This window comes from Leguminivora glycinivorella, chromosome 4 (assembly GCF_023078275.1).
Source record: "Leguminivora glycinivorella isolate SPB_JAAS2020 chromosome 4, LegGlyc_1.1, whole genome shotgun sequence".
Classification (NCBI taxonomy): Eukaryota; Metazoa; Arthropoda; class Insecta; order Lepidoptera; family Tortricidae; genus Leguminivora; species Leguminivora glycinivorella.
Genome location: NC_062974.1, coordinates 2,388,560 through 2,413,426, shown reverse-complemented (window position 1 = coordinate 2,413,426; position 24,867 = coordinate 2,388,560). Strand labels below are relative to the sequence as shown.

The following is a 24,867-nucleotide window of genomic DNA, read 5'->3' as shown; positions in this document are numbered from 1 at the left end:
GTTTAGCCGCCGCGTGAACTCCTATATGCCTGAAGAGGGGCCTCCAAATTGGCCCGAAACATGTCGCAGCAATAGCGATATAATAACGTGAGTACAACCGTAGCTATCCATTAATTATTTGAATATGTCTCACGAAACTTTAACGTGTACTATCTCATACTATTTCGCTCCCTGTATTCCGATGTCTGTTTATAATTTCCATCGAATAAAATGTCGATATCTGTTTGAAGCAGTTGATTAATCCGGTTATGTACAATCTGACATCAAATTACACCGTATATCTATTGAAAGCTCTGTAGTTAACAACATTCCATACACGTTTTGATAGCAAAATGTAAAATTATTTTAGTGGATTTCTGACCGTGGGGTGGAATTGATTCGCTAGAAATTTGATCAGAATGCGATCCGTTTGAAACCGAAACTGAAGCTGGTATGTTATTTGTTATTTAAGAGATAATTTTGATATTATTAAATTTAATTGATAATTTAATTTGATACTAGAATGCCTCAAGGTTTGAGGTATTACTTGGAGTCAGTTAATTAAAACACATTTAAAAAGTTGGCAAACTCTTATTATGAACTATAAGTACTGACTTTGTGTCTTCCTGTTATATCGATATAAATAAATAAAACTATAAAAAAAAAAAAACATTTTTTTTTTTTTTTGTTAATCGTACCAGCTTTGGTTCAAGTCCGTTGTAATTTTTTATAGGCATTATTTTCTGTGAGAAATTCTTAGTGCCATTTCCTTTTGCCTTATTAGCACTTAGTGATAAGTGTTCACTGAATTTCTTGGATTCTTCCCTTTTCGTTTCAAATATACCAGGCCCCGTAGCCGAATGGCATTTCTGCGACGCGAAACGAAAACGAAACGCCACGAAAGGTAGTCTGGCTCTGTCTCGCCAATACGCGCGAACGATAGAGATAGATATCTACGAGCGTTTCGTTTCGTGAGCGTTTGTGCCATTCGGCTACGCACCCTGGATAGAAAAGGGGTAGTGAAATTCTTAACCCGTCACCGCACAAGAGCAATTTTAACAAGAACTACTAACATCTAGATTCAAATAGGTCCAAAGGCGAAATCCAGCTCAATTTGTGAAGTTGGAACGTCCCTGCCGGCCTTTTCGATTCGAGCAAACACTTGGAGTTTGCGGAACATGTTAATTTCTGGCCAAGGCCGCCACTGGGGATTGCGGGCTTGTTGTGTAGGCTGCCAACGGGTCAATATCAGGGCCTTTAGCCAAGAGCACATTTTATTAGAGGAATACTAAATAAACTGAACTATGTACTAACTTAAAAATAAAAAATACTCCCTAAGTCGTCACTATTTGTTATGGTGCCCAGAAGGCTGGCAGCGTTACCTCTTTGGATAGCTAGACTTAATCTCTGACCGAAGTAGCTGCCAGCTCTGTTAGATGCATAAAACAAATCAAATTATTTTTCCCCTACGTTGCATAATAACCTACTATAATATCAATCTTAATAACCTACGGCGTTAATAAGTTTGACCGCTTTGTGAGTGGGTGTGTAATGATTGGTATAACTTTTTTTGGTATAGTAACATTTGATATAACAACATTTGGTATATATTTAAAGGATATAATTACTCATTTGACATAATTAACATTTGGTATAACCACAAAATATCTATTTTTATTTTGTATAATCATTATTTCGTATAACACTTATTTATAATAACCGTTATATGGTATAACTATCTATTGATATACGACTAGTATAATATAACTAGCAAACAGTATAAAATATTTCATGAATTAATTTTATTCTTTTTTGAAGGGATCACAGTTCTAACCTAACCTAACCTACTTTTCTGATAGCAGTACCTATGTTTAAGGGTCACAGTTCTAACCTAACCTAACCTATTTTTCTGGTAGCAGCGCGTTCTGTGTAGGGGTCACAGTTCTAACCTAATTTACTTTTCTGGTAAGTGATGGATTTAATTTATTGTACATTTTCTTGTTATTCTAACTGTGCTTTAGAAAGAATTTGTGTTATACAATTTGTTTATTATCGGAAATAAGCATTATACTCAAAGTATGTTATAATAAATGTTATTCGAAAAAATGATCATTATATTAAATAAGAATTATACAATTTGTTAGTATATTATTTGTTGTTATATGATTCAATAATTATATCAAATGATCGTTATAACGACTAAAAATATATCAAAAAAAGTTATATCGATCGATACGCTGTATGTATGTCTGTGGCACCATAGCTCCTAAACCGTATTTTGTTTGAAAGATGGTTTCCCAGCGATCGTTTTTAGACATGTTTTACCAAAATCGGTTCAGCTTTTTTCTAGTTTTTAAATGTTTATGTCGGGATTTTTTATATTTTTAATTTAATCTTTATCAGAAAATAATTTAATTTGTCGCCGACACTTCGTAACAAACGTTACGCAACTATCTCTCTGTCGTGTCAATACGAAAGAGCGCGATAGAGGATATGTTTTAATACGTTATGAAACGTCAACGATAGTGCTCTTGGCTAAGGACCTGGGCCAATATCGGATCTGTTAGAAATTGAATTGAAAGCAAACACAAGAAGTAATAAATATTGGTTGTTAATTGAAACGTGCTTCTTCTCAATACCTACTTGAAAGATTATTGTTTAACTTTTTTTAATAACGGGGATTTTTAACCCCCAACGCAAAAAATGACGGCACGGGGTGTTATAAGTTTGACGTGTCTGTCTTGTTCTGAGCGTCATGTCTGTGGCATCGTACCTCCCGAACGAATGAACCTATTAAATTTTTTTTTGTTTGAAAGCTGAAGTAGTCGAGAGTGTTCTTAGCCATGTTTCATGAAAAGCGTCTCGTACTACGTCGGGTTTTTTTTTTCAAAATTATAATGTTGTGGTTATTGATGGTTTACGCTGTACACAATGCACACTAGTGAGGTACTTCACCACTGTGACATTGACACTTGACACTGACAATTATGAGCCTATTTGTAGGTTGATAAGTAGCATTGTGAGTGCGTTTTCACATTATCCGATCCGATATCGGATGTAGGACCGATATTTAAATATATAAAAGAAAAAACTGACTGACTGACTGACATATCAACGCACAGCCGAAAGCGCTGGTCCTAGAGATTCCAAATTTGGCACTTAGGTTCCTTATAAGGTGTAGAAGAGCACTATGAAAGGATTTTACGAAATTCACCTCCTAAGGGAGTGAAATAGGGGTCCAAATTTTGTATGAGAAAACAAGATTAGATTGGTACGCGGGCGAAGCCGCGGGAAAAAGCTAGTCCCATATATTCAAGCCGCCATCTTTGATTTTTTGCCTTTGAAATCCATTGGTTGAAGTCTTGGTGGCTCAGTTGGCAGAGCGCTGGAGTATTGATCCAGAGGCCGTGAGTTCAAGTCTCACCCAAGGCAGACATTTTCCACTTTTAAATTTATTTTAAGCCTAGTGGCATCGATTGCAGACGTTTCTGCTAATCAGAAGTTAAAAATTTGAAATCCATCCTACAATATTTCCTTGTTGAATAGTATGAACAGGCAATGAATATTTTTTATTCACAATATTTAGAATATTACGTCATTTTTACATTTTGAAATATATTCGTATTTTTTATTCACAATAGGCATTGCGAATGAGTGTGGAAGGAAGTAACGGGAGAGGAAAACCGAGGAAAAGGTGGATGGATTGCGTGAGAGATGATATGAAGCGAAAGCAAGTGAATGATGAAATGACGGATGATAGGGAGGTATGGAAGCGGAAGACATGCTGCGCCGACCCCAAATGAATGGGATAAGGGCAGGCGAATGATGATGATGATGATTTAGAATATTACATGTCATTTTTACATTTTGAAATCAGTTTACAACGTGTGCACCCAGAATTCCAGATGTTGCAACCTGCAATTAATGCACCTGTTTTATTTCATCTGTAACTGACTGACAGCATTTCCTGAAATAAAATGTAGCTTGCACAGAAATTTCATTTTTCATTTTAGTATAATGTTTCAACAATGATAAAAATATGAATAGAATTAAATTTCCCCGTATGTGTGCTCATCAATATTGTAAAGTATCCCCATACCGGCCTATTATGATTTTTGGAGTCGCACTGAAGCTTGAGTAGTTCATGTGCTCTGCCTACCCCTTTATGGGATGAGGGTGTGATTGTATGTAGGTATGCATGTTTTTTTTAAAGATTTAATTTAATTTGTGTGAAATTGAGGGTTATGACTTATGACATTAATCATATTTATTTTTACATATTTTTTTATTGCAAGTAGGTATGATGAAAAACGTTGTATGAATTATTATTTATATATTTTATTATTCTGTTTCGGATATGTTTAAGCCAAACTACTACTTAAATCAGTTTAATACATCGCACCCACAAAAACGTATGATTTAGTGTGCGATAATCTCCATCGAACCCGTTTTCATTCGCTCTTGAGTGTATTATCCATCTGGCTTTATCCCCTTTTTGGGGGATTATGCCTAAGTGGGGTAGCCCGTGGAATCCGTAGCAGTCGGATATTTACTGTAATTATATTGGGAAACCATTTTTGTTGATACGAATGCAATCATCATCCTCCTTGCATTATCCCGGTATTCTCCACAGCTTATGGGAACCTGTGGTCCGCTGTGACAACTAATCCCAAGATTTGGCGTAGTCACTAGTTTTACGAAAGCGACTGCCACCTGACTTTCAAAGGGTAACTAGGCCTTATTGGGATAAGTCCGGTTTCCTCACGGTGTTTTCCTTCACCGAAAAGCGACTGGTAAATATCAAATAACATTTCGCACATCATCATCATTCTCTTGCCCTTATCCCAGTCACTTGGGGTCGGCGCAGCATGTCTTTCTCTTCCATACATCTCTGTCACTCGTCATCTCATCATTAACTTGTTTTAGTTCCATATCATGTCTCACACAGTCCATCCACCTCTTTTTCGGTTTTCCCCTCCCGTTACTTCCACCACCTATAAATAACATTTCGCACATAAGTCCCGAAAAACTTTGATACAAGCCGGGGTTCGTCGTGACCTGGGGATTGAAAGTCGCACGCTCTTACCGATAGGCCACCAGCGCTTATCGTAGTAACTAGGCGGACATACTTACTGTAATTATATTGGTTAACCATTTTTGCAATATTATCATGAAATCCTGATTTAAAAAAATAAAATAAAATATCATTTATTTCAGACACAGACCACCCATTCTTGAGGCCATATTAAAATACAATAAATAACACAAACAAATTAAATTAAAATGAATTGTAAATAGTTATTTGTTATACAAGGGGGCAAAGATGTATTTCAACGCCGAGTGTGGAATTGAAAAACGAGCAAGTTAAAGGATTCTATAGTTAAACCACGAACGAAGCGAGTGGTTCGAGAATAGAATCTTGAACTTGCGAGTTTTTTAACACACGAGAAGTAAAATACATTTGCACCCGAGTGTAACACAAAACTTTTCCCCTCACTTTAGCGAGGATATTACAACGCAAAAAATGCGTTTATCACTGCTTCCACAGGTGGTAAATCATCTTTATTACTAGATTCACCTACTTTTATCAATTTTAAACAGTTGATTTGACTTTATTCAAGGTCAAATTACTTTACCCACTAGTGGATAGAATGCGTTTTTACCCGCTGGTATTAAAGGACAAAACACGTGTTTCCGAGCTAGTGAGGGGAAAATTAAATTAAATTAGATGTAAAATAAATTAAATTAGAAGTAAATTTAAAACAAAATAAATGAAAAATTAATTAAAATGTCAACTATAGCCTGACAAGTTTTTATTTGACCCTCGCCACGTTGCGGATTTTCAGCAGAACTAATTTCTTTTACTGGCAAGGATTACTATTTGACACCCGTCATCGAAAGCCATCGAATGTCAGTGATATAAACAAGAAGAAAAGATTTTAAATTTCCTAACGGTTTCATCGCAAATATGCCCAAAATAATATTGAAAAAGTGAAAATAATTATACTTAATGTGAAAAATGAATAACAACAAAAAAGGATGAAGGATTTCACAGCATTTCGATGATAATGTTCCGAAATCGGTTGTTGACATGTCCGGTACTGACGGTTTATAGTGCGGTTCTCCTGTATTGATTAGTTGGTTTCGATTAAGCTTAATATATTTTTTGTTCTTATTTAAGGTGTCTGTAGCTCTGCCGTGAAAAATATTTATAGAAATAAGGAGGCTGTTCCATCATTGCTACCAGTACAAAACAAGGTCTCACGCAAAAAGAAAATAAACATTGACGACTTCGATGCAGGCACAAGATTCATGTGTATTTTAGGCTGTGCGAGTATTCAAACCTTGCTTAATACATTTTTGTTGTCTAAAACCATGTTTTAGTTTTCTACAAATATTAACGCGAGACCAGTACACACTGTCCCCATTATATATGACGTCCGCACTTTATTGCCATATGAAAACGTTTTGTAGCGACACTTCTTCAGGGTCAAATAAAATCTTGTCAGGCTTTAAATTACAATTATATTTACACTTATGCTACTTGGCCCATATACGGGATTTGTCGTTAGACTTTTGTCTTGGGTATTGTTTGGCAGTTCATGTTCTGCCTTTACCCTTCTGGTAAAGCAGGTGTGAGTTGATATATGTAATAATTATATATAGATATAACACATATTATATCACAACAAAAAAAATATTAAAGCTAGGCTTGTGCCGTTTCGTTCGTTGATCGGAGCGCTTCCGATCTCGTTCAATCGCTCCCACGAACTAGTTCGCTCTTTTAGGTCTTTTGCTTATTTAGTTCAGCCAGACCAGCGACCACTGCGGTCGGAAAGATCAGAACGAATGGGACCGAATAGTGTCAAAGTTATACGAATAGTCCACAGATAGGAACATTCCGGGCCGAAAGGTTGTAAGTAAACGAAGTTCAATATGAAAACTTGACGTTTTTTGTTGCTCTGCTAAGTAGCTCTCGCTCTCGGTCGGCGCAGTCTCACATTCGTTCTCGATCCAAACCGCTCGCGCTCGCCGATCTTATACTGAACTAAATGAGCAAAGACCGATCCTCAGACCACGGAAAGATTCAGTTCATTTCGGTCATTGATGTGATTTTATTCCTAACAGTTCATAGTTCGTGAACGACACAAGCCTAATTAAAGCCTGACCACAAATATATGATTACGCGCCATGTTGCGGAATTTCATTACAACTATTTTCTTCATACTAAAGTGAACTGTCACCCCATACATCAGAGTAATAGCGCCCTCCTGACAATAGTCATATATTTTTGGTGACGCTTTAATTAATAGCCTTTGATTCCCACTCGTCTCGGTTATGAGCGATTTCCGGCCAGTCGCTGAGATACACGTCCAGGTCTCGTACCCGAATGGCATTTTCTGCGACGCGATACGCCACCGAAACGCCGCAGAAATGTAGTCTGGCTCTGTCGCGCCAATACGCAAGAGCGATAGAAATAGATAGCTACGAAAGAAATATCATCGTGAACGTTTCGAGAGCGCTTAGTGCATTCGGCTACGCACACAGGTCATCCCGCTATTTCTGCATACACTGAGAGAAAATACAACCAGTTTTCATGTTCGTTCAACAAGTTTTTTGGTTAAAATAGCGCCTACGTGCTCTTTGGTTCAAACAACAAGCTACTTGTCATTTGAATCGGCAAATATTTGAATCAACAAGTCGATTTTATAAAAACAACCTGACACATATTGTTTTAAACATACGTTTGGCTGATTCAAACGGATAAACCGCAACAAGTCGAACTTGTTAAATTCACAATGCAAATTTCTCTCAGTGTAGGCCTCAGATCCTCGCCCGTCTTGCGGCACCCAAACCGTGACTATTTCAGCCCACATATGTTAGTGCATACGTCAGACATGGCCTGCCCAGACGATCCGTTAAGAATTAAAGTTACTATGATACTATACGAGAAGTAATTTATTGAACAAAAGAAATCATTAAAAAATATATACGTTTAGATCCACAGCGCAGGCTTCGTCATGTAACAGAGTGTTCATCCACCTAAGGTTTCGTCAAAAAACTACTAATAGTTGGATAGGTACCCAAGTACAGCGCATGCTACAAGCAACGTGTAGCAAATCCTTTTTATTTCCCTGTAACCGGCTGCGCCCGCTTTCCTTATTTTCTCGACAGGGTACCTAGCTAACGTTACAATTTAATCGCTCACGTTTCGTGAGGGTTTTCCCAAACCTATCGACGCGAGAACGGTTCTAGCTGAACAAATATCGCTAGTTAGCATGAAGACGCTTAGGCGTCGTCGTCGTTGAGCGCAGCTGTACAGTAAACGGCGATAAAGAATGCACATGGGCTTTTAGAAAGAGACAATTAACGTCACATAAGCAAGAAAGAGACAACGCTCTACGAAGACGAAAAACTGTTCATTCATTATCGCCTGGTACTGTAAGTTCTCATGTTCATACTACGGGCGAGTTTTGGCCGGCGAAAAAATTCCGCGTCAATATGTTTGGGAAGACCTTAAGCGTATCGTATCATTCGTATCAATTCTTTATTCGCTATAGCTCTCCTGTAGTGGCGCGACAGAGTCAGACTGCGTTTCGATTGCCAGTATCGCTAACGATTGCCACTTTGGCTAGGCCGACATGTACCCGATATTTTATTTTATTTTAAAAGCGACACTGCACTGAAGTTTGTCACTGATAAATGGTAAAATTGCGGGAAGCAATCTGCTTTGAACGATTTGTTGTGAACTTTGTATATTCTGTTTGTAAAGAGGTCGCATCCTTTAACTTTGTTTCTATACTGCTACATTGTTGAACTGAAAACCATGAATTCGTGCCCTCAACACCTACTCAATGAAGACACATAAATTCAAACAATACGCCTAAAAAGAAAAAGTAAGTAAGGTCTATCTGTAAGTGCTGATATGTAAAATAAAGAAATAAATAAAATAAAATAAAATAAAACCACAGAATATATAATAGTACAAGTACAGAAGGCCCACTGCTTTGATGTTCACGAAATGCCGCCGTTTTAAATACCTACAAAATTCTTACAAAGAAACGAGCCGCACGTGCGCGGCGTCCGGTGATAGGGTTACCTATGGATTAAAACGAATTAATACTCACATAAAATGTTATACTATTATATTCAAGTCTTGGGTACTTTCTAGGTATATATACTGTATTTATATATTTTTGTTCAAGTTCCAACATCACAAGCCTTATTGAACTTTTCCGTGGGACTTAATCAGTAGTCGATCTGTGTAAGAATGTCCTATGGTATTTATTTTATTCAATATGTCTATTTAAGTATATAAGTATTATTAGCCATTCCACACGCGAACATCGCTAAAAAAACCTCGCGACGTAAAGTAACAATAGAAAGTGCGAACATGCATTCGGTGAGAACGCGCGCCACCCCTGAGCAGGCCGCGAACTCGCGGCCGCCAGGATGTACTTGTAGCGCGGCGATAGTATCGCGGAGTGAGCCGCCCTTGATAAAACATAAAATCTGTGTGCGCGAAATAGGCGAATGGCACAAACGCTCACGAAACGCTCACGAAACGAAACGCTCGTATATATCTATCTCTATCGCTCTTGCGTGTTGGCGCGACAGAGCCAGACTACCTTTCGCGGCTTTTCGTTCCGCGTCGCAGAAGTGCCATTCGGCTACGGCACCTGTAATCAAATTATTAATACAAATATTTAAAAATATTAAGTATATCAACATTACCAACAATATTACCTACATTTCTATTTGCTATAAATTTTTTGTCCAAAAGTGTAAATTTTTGGTTAAGTAAAATTTATTTTATTATGTAAATGTTATTTCTATTGTGCTGGACAACAAAAATGCTCGAAAAATAAGTTTTATATTACCTACTTTTGTGGAAACACCTCTAAAAAAAGTCGAGAGACTTGCTGAAGGGTCCATTATTCTTGCAAGACATGACGTTTCTTTTATTTTTAGTTTATGTTTCATCGCACTTTGGAGGAGGATAAAACATACTTTAATGCGACTGTCAACTGGGCAAATGTTGAGAAAAATGTCCACTGAACAGTTATTTATTGTTTGAAATAAATTACTAAAGCGTTGAACGTTAAAAACAACGCGTGTCATAGTCGTGACTCTAAGGGCCACTTGCACCCACCCTCTTAACTCAAGGTTAATTGGCTGTCAACTGTCAAATTCTATATAAAATGGTGGGTTAACTTCGGGTTAACTCACCATTTTCGGTGGTGCAAGTGGCCCTAAGCAGTGTGTGGAGTGGCGCTGATCGTCACATATAAACGGTGAAGCAAATCTTGGGACTAACATACCCCTTAGAATATTTTTTTTAGTATTATGGCTTCAATGCTTCATCGATGTGCAAACGACAAGGTTTACTTAGGAGTGCTAAAAAATTCATTTCAAAAATGCATTCTTCGTTCAAATGAAGTCGGTGCATACGTTGGGTGCATATGAGTATCTAGCTTGACGGACTTTTTGTCTGCGAAATGTACCTGTGAACACTCCAGGTGGCAAAATAAGCTGCGATTTGCATACGCCACGCGAGTGCTGAATTTTAATCAGCTATCAGCGGGCAGCGGGCTGCGTAATTAACTCTCTAAATTATGCCCAGGCCCAGTGGTTCTCAAACGGTGGACACTGACCACAGAGGCTTTATATAGTCTGTACCATGAAAATTTGATGATTTTTCGAATGTCTGTCTGGCCGAGGTGGTCACCCTGCTTGACTCTCTAAATTATGCCCAGCGCCAGTGGCTCCCAAACGGTGAACACTGGTCACAGAGGTCTGTATCATGAGAATTTGACGATGTTTTGAAGATCGGTCCGGGTGGCCAGCCTGCCTGCTAAGCCTAATTCTCTAAATTACGCCCAGCTCCAGTGGCTCTCAAACGATGAACACTGACCCAGGGGCTAAAGCCTGTATCGTGAGAATTTGATGAACTTTTTGAAGATCGGTCTGGGCTAGGTGGTGACCCTGCCTGTTAAGCCTAACTCTAAATTATGCCCAGGGACAGTGGTTCTCAAACGGTGGACTGACCACAGAGCATTTTGTGGTGGCGGCGCGCACAGGTCTTGTGAGCAGAAAGCCCGCGAAGGATATGGGCGGGCCTTGCTCATGTGCATGTCTGCTGCCATCAGTAAACCCCCGACGCAAAAACGACGGGGTATTATAAGTTTGACGTGTCTGTGGCACCCTAGCTCCTAAACGGATAAACCGATTTAGGTTTAGTTTTTTTTTTGTTGGAAAGCTGAAATACTTAGTCGGGAGTGTTCTTAGCCATGATTTCAAAATCGTCGAACAATGGTGCTCGGAGCAGGGACTATACGTAAATCCATCCAAAACTGAATTAGTACTGTTCACGAAAAAGCGTAGTATAAGGAACCTTCAGTTACCTAAGCTCCAGGGAGTGACACTAGCACTTACCAGAGAGGTAAAGTATTTAGGTATCACACTGGATGACAAACTGCTATGGAATAAACATCTTGAAAATAAACTAGATAAAGCCCGCATCACATTCTGGCAGTGCAAGAGACTTCTGGGTAAGACCTGGGGCCTTCACCCAAGAATTACCATGTGGTTATATACTGTAGTGATACGGCCTATTATTGCATACGGCGCTGTGGTTTGGTGGCCTAGAACCTAGAACCAAACTCACCACAGCAAAGAATAAACTGCAGCGTTTCCAAAGGTTAGCAAGCATTTCTACCACGGGCTGCATGCGAACTACACCCTCAGAGGCCCTGGAGGTCCTTTTAGGACTACCGCCCTTGAACTTATTCATACAGCAAGAGGCGGCCTCCGCGGCGGTGAGGCTTAAATCACTCAACCTCTGGGGTGCATCGAACGGGGCTCACACCATGATCCTTAGGAACGCCATTGAATACCAACCACTAATGATGGCTCCTAACGACAGGGTACCCAAAGTATACATCTTCAACAGAAAATACAACATACAACTTGTTGAGGAGGAAAACGATTGGTCGAGAATACACGAACTACGCATATACACCGACGGTTCTAAAACCAAGACAGGGTCGGGTGCGGGCGTGTATTCTCCCGAAATAAACACGCATATCTCAACAGCCTTAGACGAGTATAGCTCCATCTACCAATGTGAATGTTTCGCCATTATACAGGCTGCCAACGCAGTAGCTAAGCGACGTATCACAAACCAAGAGATACGCATCGTGTCTGACAGCGCTGCAGTACTGCGAGCCCTAGATAGTAAGACCATTCAGTCCGGGCTCATACTAGAGTGCCACCGAGCATTGGAGGTGATAGGGTCAAACAACCTAGTCACGCTACAATGGATAAAGGGGCACAGCGGCTCTCTAGGGAACGACGCAGCAGACGAGCTGGCCAGAAAAGGTTCGGTTCGGACCGGAAAGCGACTGGGCCAATCCCGATGCTTCCCTTACCGTTTGGTCAACTCAGGTCATGGATGTGTCAAAAAACCAGAACACAACACGCTGAGCAATGGGTAAACACCAGTACCTGTAGACATTCCCGGGAAGTAGTGCCACACCCGGATGCGCGCTTAACAAAGCGCCTACTAACTCTGAATAGAGCATCGCTACGAATAATCGTAGGCAACATTACTGGACACTGCCCACTTAACAAACATTTACATGTTATAGGTAAGACCGACAGCCCTCTATGCCGAGGATGCCTGTCGGCCGAAGAAACGGTCGCCCACGTCATCCTGGAATGCGAGGGAGTGAACACACAACGGGCTCAAATCCTCAAAACGACGAGGTCACTCCGAGAAGCCTGTGGAGACACCAGGAGGATCCTGCGCTTCTGGGCGGAGTTAGGCTGGCTAGACCCCTAGCTGGCAAATACAGCACGCACAATGGCCTCCATCTTTGAGGCTAAGTGCGGAAACCGGAGCCCATAACCATAACCATAGCCATGATTTATGGAAATCGGTCCACTATGTCAAGGTTTTTTTCCAAATTTATTTTTTTCTCTTAGTCGCTTTATACGACACCCACTATCGCAAAGTTGCTGTTGAACATTCTCAGCTCCTCCTCGCCTCTTTTTGTAATAAAAATACAAAGCTATAATGTAGGTCCTTTAGAAAGGAACAAAACAAATATCTATCAACAACAGGTTGAAAACCACTGGCATAGTTACACCAACCAGAGCGTTTCAATTAAAGTTACAAAATTGATAACTTCGCAACATCGTATGTGTAGCCCTTTAGTCACAAAACCGACCTTATTTTCCAAACAATACAGTTTCATTTAAAACTGTCACGTGGTTATAAGAAATTGTGAAAGTTTGTTTCAGTGAAATGATATTTCGGAATCTGCTGGGAAAAATACGCCGATATTAAAATGAGCAAAGTTTTCTAAAAGGCTTGAGTTAGAAGAACGAAGGCTTACGGATGAAAGAAGTAAACGCCATTGCTGTACAGTCAACCAATTGAAACCCTAGGCCACTGTAGAACTATGTCATAGTATAAACATTAAATAAATGTCATATACAAAGAAAAAGTGACCAAGGCCTCCAGTGTTCCGAGCTGGAATCGAACCAGCGTACTCCGCTTACCAGGCGAATGCCTGAACCACTCGGCCATCGATGCACGAAGGCAAGGGTCGAAATTTCCAAGTATATGACATTCCCGAAGGCTCGTGGCGCCCTCTGCCATCCCTGAGGTAGAACACCCTTCCCTTCTTTTCGACCCTTGCCTTCGTGCACCGATGGCCGAGTGGTTCAGGCGCGAGTTATCGTCGCTGGTACCTCTTAGTTTTCGAGTTATTTACAGATGGCGCTGTTTTCAATGTTGAAAAGTGCCACCTAGTGAGATAATAATTAATTATATTGCCGAGTAACCACATCTGAATATGATTCAATATTTTGAGCCGGCGGCACCTCGTTTTTTGGCTTAGGGGTTAGAGTATCTGACTTGCATTTTTGAGATCTCAGGTTCGAGATCCAGCTCCGGTTTTTTTTTAATCTGTTTAAAAAGAATTATGTTGTTGTTTTTCGCTTTTTTTATTTTTCTAGTTGAATATTAGAAAAATAAGTATGATGTGAAGTTGAATCATACAAAAGTAAGTATGAATTGTTCGCGCCTACTTGTTGTGTGTTTGAATCATAGAAAAGTAAGTATGAATTGTTCGCGCCTACTTGTTGTGTGTTTATAAAACCCATAGGCCCATAGGGAGGTACTTATCTACCTACTCTACTCTCCAATCACTTATGTGACGTTGTCTCTTTCCAAAGACCGATGTGCAAGTTTTATCGCCCTTTACTGTATTTATATAAATTTATCGGTACCCATAAGTATTAAAAATCTTTATTTAGGCACCTACAGCTATACAGTCAAGGAATTTGATTCCCTGCCCATTTAATAGAATCGTTGTTAGAAATACGTATATAGTATTTTATTTTATTCCATATATCTTTGGTTATACTTACCTAGTATTGAAATGTCAAATTATACTTAGCACTGTTTTTGACATTTCAAATTAACTCGACCAAATTATGTAGGTTGCTTTGCTTATAGGCGTATCGTCCGAAACTAAACTTAACACGTGTTTCTAATTTAGTAGCGTTGCTCATGTTTTATGCATCATCAAAGCAACGTCTTCATCTAGCTAGATCTTATGGTTTTTTGTGTTTCCTCGGAAGAAATCATTTATATTGGTCCCTAGTATCACTGTACAAAGTGGCTTGCTTTTTGCATAAAGTGCAGCTTTTTTGACCACAATTTCGCCGTAAGCCTTATATCTCTTTTCGTTTTTGTTTCACTATTGATAGCTAGCCAAGGCGCGTAAAACTAAATCCAGTGATAATTTTGTCTGTGACAAGAAGTGAGAGGAATAGTTCCCGTCATAGTTATCATTGTTATCAACAAACAATATTTCTTTAATCTTCACAAAACATTAAACTATTTGTTATAAGGGCCCGCGCAGACGGGCGACAAAGTCACTCGACGACTTTTTTGTCTCTGTCGTAACTCCTTGCGACAATTTCAAAGGTGCGCACACGGGAACGACAGCGATGCAACCACAGACTACTATGAAGATACTATGGACGCAACTTTTTCTTTTTTCATGAAATTAAGAGCCTATCCAAAAAACATTTTTGGTACTTCAGAATAAGTGTTTAAAAGTTTTGATGAACTCGTTAGAATTTTACAACCCGGCATCGTTTTCCTCAATATTGTAGGACTATTCTTTTAAATTCTTGTCATATAAAGTCGGTCTTACCTCTACTTCTGAAGAATTGAAATTAAACGACAGGTATCAATGTCGACTTCAACAATCGGCATTTAAAATTATATTTTTTTTCGAATAATAACATACGTTTGCCCAGGCGGTTGAGTGATAACTGTCAAAATGACAACCGACCGGCGACTATTTTGTCACCGTGTGCGCACTTGCATTGAAACATATAGAGAATGAGACAGTTACGTCGCAGGCTTGTCGTCACTCGTCGAACCCGCAGACAAAAAGGTTGCGTTGCAACGTGTGCGCACTTTCATACTAGCCCATAGACCGATCTCCGCAGGCAAAAAAGTTGAGTCGCCCGTCTGTGCGGGCCCTAACGCATACTTTGCAATTCGCAGGAGATACCAACGCCTGGACAGGCAACACCGACCGGGTTAAACGTCAAATTCAATACTAAAAGACGTTCAAACATATAAGCCAATTTATAAGTTCATTAAAAATACAGTGATAAATCTTTAATAACTTAATCATAACAATAGTGAAGTGTCAACCAGTGACTTATTATATAAAATTAAAGACTTGGCTTAAAGGTCTCGTAACCAGGCCATAAAATTCAAAAAAAAAAAAAGACGTCAAATTCAAGCTTCGTGCGTACATCATTTCAATAATGTGTTATAAATATTAAAAATGTAAAATATAAGGAATTACAGTGATGTATCGTATTTTAATTAAAATGAGAAAGTGTTATCATAAGTTTTCATGCAGCCTAAGAAGCCAAATATTGACGTTTACTACTACGCCAACCGTCAACGGAGTAGCGTTCAAGATTTACAATTATAATTAATTAGCGTTTTTTACAGATGAGTATAGCTTACTTAATATTTAAGTGTAGTTTTTCAGATTATTTGTCTAGAACTAGTAACTGTCATAGGTTATTTTTGTGTTTTCTGTTTGTAAACATTTGAAGTACATAATAGTATTTTAACTTCCATATTTACATTTTCTTTGTTAAACCAACTCGAAATAATAACCTTACTCACTGCTATCCCGTGTAACTTGCAACAAAGTGAATTACAAAGTTTGTTATATGAAATCTTGTTAACAAAATCAAGGCTGTGGTTCCATATTCTTGTATCTTAATCACATTATATCCTGTTATAAGCCCTAATTAATATATTTTAACAATACATTTAGGCTTCAATATCTCACATGATGAATAATGTTACAGAACAAACTACCAAGGTTACAACACACCGGGATGTGATGGTGGCTAGAATGAAACAAACACAAGCCTCAAAAATCAGCAATCAGCCAACCAAGATGTCAAGTATGAAGACCTGCAAGGACAACGGGATGACCTCTAGGCAGTCATTGATCGGTTCCAGCAATGCCAAGAGATACATGAGCAGGCATTACAACGCATCCGGGACCTCGAGCAGCAACTGCAGGAGTCGGATTCAAAATGGTATTGCAAGTATTGCTCCGGGAACTCCGCTCTGGCTGAAAACAATTTAAGTATATTTGCTGAATATAATATATTTGATTTAGATGTGGTTCATGACAGTGCATCATGCTCCCCAATGAAAGACCCTGTAGATTTAAAACAGTCTGTGCACATAGAGGGCGGCAGTGATCCCAGAGTGACGTTGAAAGGGTCAAATAAAATTAAAAAATATCTAAAGCTAAGCAAATTCAAAATACATCAAAATGTAACAGCTGCCTTAAGCGATGAGCTTCTAAACTGTCAATACCAACTTGACCTGACAGCACAGGAGTTGAACCATCGCTCAGATGAATTTCACAAATTAGAATTGAAACTAAAAGACCTGAATAATAGGTATGAACTGACAAGTAAAGCATTACACGAGTACATCTTTTGTGAATAACGTTCTAGATCCATCGAGCGTGTACCCTGTGTGCATGGACTCGCCTGCGCCCGCTTGTTCGAGCCGCGCCCGAGCCGGCTTAGCCCCGCTCCCACAAGCCCGCGCCCGTGCGCCGTCGCGCCGGCTCCGTCGCCGTCGAGCCTTCTGCAGCTGGCGCTGTCGCGGCTGGCCGCCGAGCCTCCTGCAGCTGGCGCTGTCGCGGCTGACCGCCGAGCCTTCTGCAGCTGGCGCTGTCGTGGCTGATCGCCGAGCCTGAGCCTCGGCCGCCGGCCCCCCGCCGCCGCTCCGCCCCGCGGCGGCATTATATATATTTTTTTCTTTAGTTGAGACATCAAGAGTCTTTTAAAACTCTAAAGTTATTTTAGTTATTTTTTATTTGTATCAGTTCGTTTTTTTTTTCTTCATCATGTATATTTTTTTTATTTTTTAGATATACCTTGACACTTAGAGACTCTATACAGTATCTCTAACATCTCTTATTAAGCATAGTAGCTTTGTACTTTGTATAATTTATTGAAATTAATTTCCATAGAGCAGTCTGTTAATATTTTCTTTATGAATACTTTTGCATGTGTATTTTGAAAAAAAGTGGCTGAGGCGTAGGGTTAAAGCCGGCGTAGCTTTATTTGACGTTCATATCATTGTAATATGCCTACTTGGAAATAGTGCATTACGATACAAGTGCGTAAAAATCGACACGAGTTACGAATTTCCTTTTCGCACGTGTATCGTACGACGTTTTTCAGTACAGATGGCCCTCCGAAGTTTAGACCTGACATATACTCGTAATGAACCACTTCTCGCACTAGTGCGTAAAAAAAAACACCATCTGTACTGAAAATAAATATTTCAATGCATTTCAACACAGCATGATAATTAAGAAACTTTTCAAAGAATTTAATTAATAAAATTGACTTATAATATATTGTTTTATTCCACATTCATATATTTAAAAAAATCTGTCGTGCTGATATATGTAGCTGTTTGTGGTAAAACATTTTTATAGTAATAAAAATAAAATAATCTGAAAGTAATACTTCCGTCTTAGTGCGTTTTCACATTATACGATCCGATATCGGATGCAGGACCGATATCCCATATATTTAAGCCGCCATTTTTGATTTTCTTTCGCCTTTGAAATCCTTCCTGACATCCGCACTTAGGGTTGTAATATTTTACGTAGCATATTTTGCCTATTCTGGGATGTACGTCCAAGATAATTTAGAATAATCGTTAAAACTTGTGCAAAAAAAAAACAAATACTAATGATAATGAATGTGCATATTGAGAGTCAAGAGTATTGTACGCCAAATTCTGGCAGATTGTGATGTTACAAAATACTAACCCTATCATCAATTCATCATTTATAAAGTCGCCGTCAATAGAATTTGTGAACAATGTAAACAAACCTTGTACGTTGTCAAAATGTCTTTAATTTTCATTCTAACTCATCAGATACTGGCTAAATCCAACCTTTGAAATAATAAAATTGTGCTAAAATATTGATATTTTGTATAATGGTTTGTTTACATTGTTGGCAATTTCTATTGACAGCGATTTTAACTACTCACATTCGAACAATAAATAAATTGAATTTAAAACTTATCTTCAATATGCCAACTTTGTTTAGCATGCAGTGTTGTGCATCTTGCATACGCGCCATCTACCGGATTATAATGTTTGCTATTAGTCATCAAACGTACAAAACACTTCCCATGAATTGAATCTGATTCAAGTACCCGATTGGTAAAAAATGACTTAATTGTTTTTGTTAATTTCGGTGTTATATAGTGATAATGTTGTACGATCATGTTCCAAATTTTGAAATAATACGACTTAGGTCATTTAAATGAAATTATTTCGTGAATTGAACAATACCATTTGTCGCGAGAGTATAGTAATGCCATCTATTGTTTTACGAGTCAAACATATAAAACGATGTACTGAGTTACACGTCTTCCTTTATTTAGTTTAGTCTATGGTTACTACTTAAAAAATACAAGTTAAAATATTTTCTATGAAAATAATTTCATTTGTTCTTAGAGTATGAATGGCAGCGCCATCTCTCTTCGCTAGCTTGTAATCACCTGAGTTGATTCAGCTAGGAGGTCGAACAATACTGTTCTACCTCAGGGATGGCAGAGGGCGCCACGAGCCTTATGTCATAGTGACGTTATAAATCAGATTGTAAGAAATCTCTTACTGCTTGTCATTTTGACATAGTAGTATAGTGGTCTAGGGTTCCATTTGACTGTACATTGAAATAATGGAAACAACGTTGTTTGAAAGAGAATCAGCCTTATAGCAGAATGGAATTACCCAAATTTGAAGTTAAACGACACAAATGTCGCTTACATTCTTTTAGTCTGAAGACTGAAGGCACATTGTCTGTTTTCGGCGGTTCCAAAGATGTTGCAAACAAAAGAGTTATTCAATTGTTTCAAGAAGTGTTAAACAGGGTCAAAAGTTGTCAAAGGAAGTTGGAGGTTGTTGTGGCTGTTAAGATAATTTTGTTTTTACACGAGTAGGTAATATCAGAGAGCCTACAGGGGGGTTACCATGACGTGCTAAAGCCGTTCAGTTTAGGTTGAGAGAGGGACGGAGCTATGTAACTGCTATAGCTGTGTCCCTTTCTTTCAACCTAAACTGAACGTCTTTAATACGTCATGGTAACCCCCCAGTTGTTATTAAAGACCGTGTATCTAGTCTCATTATGTGTTTTGGTGCAGTACTAAAAATAAAACGTACTAATCTTGAAAGTAAACCTATGATCGTTTATATCAATGGGCAAATTTTTAACCTTTAATTATATACCACGTCGGTGAAAGTGGATATCTAGATTCGATTTTTAGATCGCTAATATTTCTTGGCATAATGATCAGAGTCCTAATATTGTTTCGCCTAACGCCGTTAAAACCCACTTTTTTATTCAATGGGGTCAGTTCTAACCTTTTTTCTAACACAATCGGTTCTGAGTAATATTTTTGGGGCCACGTCGTTAGTTAGGCATTTCATAATTCGGCCAAATGAGTTAGGCCAAGTGATTTTCGAACAAACGTCATTAGGAATGTAGAGGTAGTCCCAATCACTTATACGGCCCGCCTGATGGAAAGCGGTCACCGTAACCTATAGACGCCTGCAACTGGAGGTGGCACATGCGCGTTGCCGACCCATTAGAAACTTGTACACTCCTTACAATTTATTCTAAGCCTATTCTATTGCGGATGTTTCTGCTTCTCAAAAAAATAAATGTCATAGTTGTGCCAGGATCAAAAAGACACGTAGACCGAATTTAGCTAAAAGTTATATACAGGGTGGTTCCTGATAATGAACCTAGCTACGTGTCGAATTTAACGGAAAACAAAAAAAACACGGTGTATATCAGGACCTCATGCTGTACATACGATACATTTTTGACATTTTTGAATATATCATAGTTTCATCCAACGCTTTAAAATTGCAATATAAGTTTACATTCCAATTTTTCTTCACTATTAATAAAATAATAGAAGCCGAGCCGAGAATCTAAAAGAAAGTTCACTAAGTAAAACCCTACTTTCTTTTTTTCACTGAGACCGTTCTCAGAAGGTGCTTGTTATTATTTATAAGTGCCCACTCGAATCAGTGTAAAAGCCCATTAGCTACAAGTCTCCCTTATTTTTCTCGGAGAATAAACATTTAGACAAGTGACTAGGGACAAGGAGTAGTCTTTAAAAGACTGAGATAAAATTAAAGTAATAGTAGGTAAGAACAACGCTTAAGTGTGTCATAAGGGCACACCTCGGACACTGGCGATCAAATATATCAAAGTGGCGCGTTCCTAGCACACAGTCTAAGCTTGTGTAGATGACCGTGTACCATGCTTGTATGAGTGCTAGGCAACCAGCGCTAGCTTCTACCCTGTAATGTTATAAATACCTAGACCGAATTTAGATCTAAATTGAATTAAGAATAATAACAGAAACTTAAGGCATTAAGGACAACAACGTTGTTTCCATTATTTCAATGTACGGTCAACCAATTGAAACCCTAGGCCACTCTACAACCATGTCAAAATGACAAGCAGTAAGAGATTTCTTACAATCTGATTTATAACGTCACTGTGACATAGTTCTACTTCGGACACTCGCGATCAAATATATGAAAGAGGCGCGTTCGTAGCACACACAGTCTAAACTCGTGTAGGTGAACGCGTACCATGCTTGTATGAGTGCTCTGGTCGTATAACAGGTCGACTGCTCGCGTTTTTGACTGGCGGCAACTGTGAGGTAACCGAGAGGACCTGGGCGGCGCTTTCAGCGGGGAGCGGGAGTGGCCATACTGTACGATAGTACTCTTCATTATAGTGTGATAAGGGGATTACGTTACGTTACTTTTAATACTACGTCGGTGGCAAACAGGTATACGGTCCGCCTGATGAATGGTCACCGTAACGTATGGACACCTGCAACTCAACTGCGTTGCCGTCCCTTTAGATAGTTACGTTTACGTAACGTAAGTTGAGTTTACGATTTTCAAATTAAATAGTAGCATAGCGACTTATGTACCGAAGGCCTAGGTACCGATGGATCGATGAGGTTCAGAAAGACCTGTGTGACCTTCAAGTGACCGAGTGGCATCAGATCGCACAGGATAGGAGCGAATGGCGAAATCTAGTGTCGGAGGCCAAGATCCACTTCGGGTCGCTGAGCCATCGCAGTAAGTAAGTATAGCAACTTATGTGTAACTTAAGCCTCCGCCACACATAAAGCGTTTTGATAGCGTAGCGTTAGCGGAGCGCAATGATAGCCGGTCGCAATCCGCGCGCATTCCGCTCGCAATCCGCGCTCGTTAGTTCCCGCCGGCGTCCGCTGGGCGCAACGCCAGCGTTCGTCCGGCGCACCGCTATCGTTGCGCTCCGCTCACGCTCCGCTGACGCTCCGCTACCGCTCCGCCTACGCTATCAAAACGCACATGCGTGGCCGAGCTTTTACGATTTGTGATGATTTAATATCTCTGAGCTGAGCTTTACATAAAAGAAATTATGAATGAATGGCGTTCTCCCTAAATGCTACGTTGCGTGTCTCGTAGCATTCGTAGACAATGCTACGGCGTAGCTAGTAAATAGTAGCTAGTCGTAGCATTCGTAGACAATGCTACGGCGTAGCTAGTAAATAGTAGCTAGTCGTAGCACCATCATTTTAACACACCAGCCAATTCGAAAGTGCGCTGTACCAAATAGATACTTGACTAATATCAGCTGGGATCATTCGCGAGCGATTCTCTCTCGCACTAATGCTTTGGTCCCAAAAGAGAGTAAGCGATGATCTATCGGCGATAGACATGAACAAGAGATCGTCACTCCCATGTAAATAAAAGAGAGAGCGAGTGATTGGCCGATTTGATTCATAATTCACACAAAAAAAAAAACCAGCCAAGAGCGTGTCGGGCCACGCTCAGTGTAGGGTTCCGTAGTTTTCCGTATTTTTCTCAAAAACTACTGAACCTATCAAGTTCAAAACAATTTTCCTAGAAATTCTTTATAAAGTTCTACTTTTCTGATTTTTGTCATATTTTTTAAACATATGGTTCAAAAGTTAGTGGGGGGGGGGGGACGGGACGCACTTTGTTTTCCTTTAGGAGCGATTATTTCAGAAAATATTAATATTATCAAAAAACGATCTTAGTAAACCCTTAAATATTTGTTAATACCTATCCAACAATATATCACAGGTTGGGGTTGGAATGAAAAAAAAAATATCAGCCCCCACTTTAGATGTAGGGGGGGTACCCTAATAAAACATTTTTTTCCACTTTTTATTTTTGCACTTTGTTGGCGTGATTGATATACATATTGGTGCCAAATTTCAGCTTTCTAGTGCTAACGGTTACTGAGATCGTCCGCGGACAGACGGATGGATGGACGGACGGACAGACAGACAGGGCGAAACTATAAGGGTTCCTAGTTGACTAATACGGAACCCTAAAAACGAATAACGGGTGATAACAATAAAATAAGAATAAAATTATACAGCTCTAGAATAAATACTAGTCAACATGGAAAAAAAGTTTGTTCTAGAAGTTGTTGCTATCTCTTTTGAGTAACATAATCGTCATTTGTTTTTTTTTTCATAAGTCATTTTTAACCCCCGACAAAAAAACGACGGGGTGTTATAAGTTTGACGTGTCTGTCTGTCTGTCTGTCTGTCCGTCTGTCTGTCTGTCTGTCTGTCTGTCTGTCTGTCTGTCTGTCTGTCTGTCTGTCTGTCTGTCTGTCTGTCTGTTTGTCTGTGTGTGTGTGTCTGTCTGTGGCATCGTAGCTCCTGAATGGATGAACCGATTTCGATTTAGTTTTTTTTTATTTGAAAGCTGTGTTAGTCGGGAGTGTTCTTAGCCATGTTTCATGAAAATCGGTCCACAAGGTCGCGGTCGGGGGTTTTTTCAAAATTTTAATTTTGTGGTTATGTAGCTCAAAGATGGCGTGGATAGCAAGAAGCTTTGAAACTACGCGCTGTACACTGTAGACTTACTAACATTCGCGTCTGTAAAAAGTTCACAGTGGGCTATTTTAGCAAGGAAAACGTGGCATTTTCTACCATTTATAGAATTCTGTTATCCTTGACGGTAGTCACAAGAGGTGGCAGCAGTTGACCAGCGAAGATTAAGACCAGAGGGCGTTAAAGTTACTTCACAGTAATTTTAATGATAAAAATTACATAAACCAACGATATGTCGCTATAAAATTCAAATATACTTACTCGTTCATTTGTAAATCGTCAAAAACGATTGGTCTCAAATACATAAAGCATAGGTAACTAAAAAAAAATTAGAGAAGTAAGAATTTTGCCCTATTAATAAAAAAACGCATATGTGTGCGGATAGACAAAAAAATCGTCCAACGGTCTTTTACGAACGTCATGTTCAAGCTCCGATTTACAGTTTACCATAGACCCTATGCCCATCTCCATTACATTTTTATATATTTATTCTGGTATATATTCAACATGTACAACATTTTTTCAATTAAATCTGAAGAGTTTTCTTTAAATGTCTGTCAAATGTATTCTCATTTTTTTCTTATCACCCATTAAGTATCAAACTCTGTGTATAAATTATAAAAAATAAAAATTGTTTATTTCGGACCAATTAAAAATCCATAGAACTTGTTAGTATAGACTTAATATCTAGGTTTTTAATTCCTAAAGGTAGTTATATAACTATACTTTATAATAAAATTAACTAAACTAACTAAACATGTATGCGACATGCCCTACTTAATACTACTTATCTCTCCTAATCACAACATCGACCCAGTATTTAGTAAGCGGGCAGTCGAGTCGCTCTGCCAATGTTAATTCGTTTCTGTGGCGATAAAGAAATTTCAATTTCAATTTCAATGTCAATTTCGATTTCGACTTAAATTTCAATTTCAATTTCAACGTTCTCAGCATGCTGTTGCAGCTACAGCTGACGACCTCACCTGTATGACCTCACCGTTTTAATTATCCTGTACCAAATCATTTTGTAAGTATGTACTCATCCTCAAAAACGCGCCGTATTATGTTTCGTATTTAAATTTGTTTTTTATCACGAGAAACGTCTACGAGCGATACTAATTATTTTTAATTTAAAAGACATGGAAAAATTACACTTTGCCGGAGTCGTTGCTTTGATGCTTTGATCAACTCAGCCGCCGCTTCCGGCAAAGCCGCGGGTCGCAGGTTGAAGTCCTGCCGGAGGTGTATTTTTTTTCATTTTTCCTTTAATTTAAAAATATATATAGTATTTTTGTAAACATTTCGGTTTTAATAAAATACTGTAATTTATAT

General features: G+C 38.9%; 1 protein-coding gene and 1 non-coding gene across 2 annotated transcripts in view; one reads left to right on the top strand and one right to left on the bottom strand.

The window, feature by feature from the left end:
- LOC125225668 overlaps window positions 1-24,867 on the bottom strand; it is a 213,004-nt gene that overhangs the window by 51,630 nt on the left and 136,507 nt on the right. The gene's annotated exons all lie outside the window — the stretch shown is intronic.
- Window positions 3,339-3,411, top strand: Trnan-auu. The gene has a single exon. It is a non-coding gene; the product is annotated as a tRNA-Asn (tRNA).